Source organism: Tupaia chinensis, unplaced genomic scaffold (genome assembly GCF_000334495.1).
Source record: "Tupaia chinensis unplaced genomic scaffold, TupChi_1.0 Scaffold000652_1, whole genome shotgun sequence".
Lineage (NCBI taxonomy): Eukaryota > Metazoa > Chordata > Mammalia > Scandentia > Tupaiidae > Tupaia > Tupaia belangeri.
The window spans coordinates 1,362,935-1,363,256 of NW_006160173.1; positions in this window are offsets into that span (position 1 = coordinate 1,362,935).

The window sequence follows — 322 nt, forward strand, 5'->3', positions numbered from 1 at the left end:
GGAAGTTCTGTATGCATATATATATATATGCATACAGAAACATTTTAAGGAAACAGATTTGGGGAGAGGGTTTTATTTTAATTTTAAAGAATTACTTTATTTATCTTCATTTATTTATTTTAATTTGACCATAGAGGGACAGAATGAGAGAGAGAGAGAGAAAGTGAGAAAGCAAGACACCCAGTCCAGGACTCGTACCATGGTCGGCCATGTGGGTGTCCAGCACATTTAACCCCCACACCACCTACTGGCCCATGGGTATTTTTTTTTTTTTGAGAGATTTTCACTGTAGGGTGCGTGCGCTCGCCAGAGAGACAGAGAG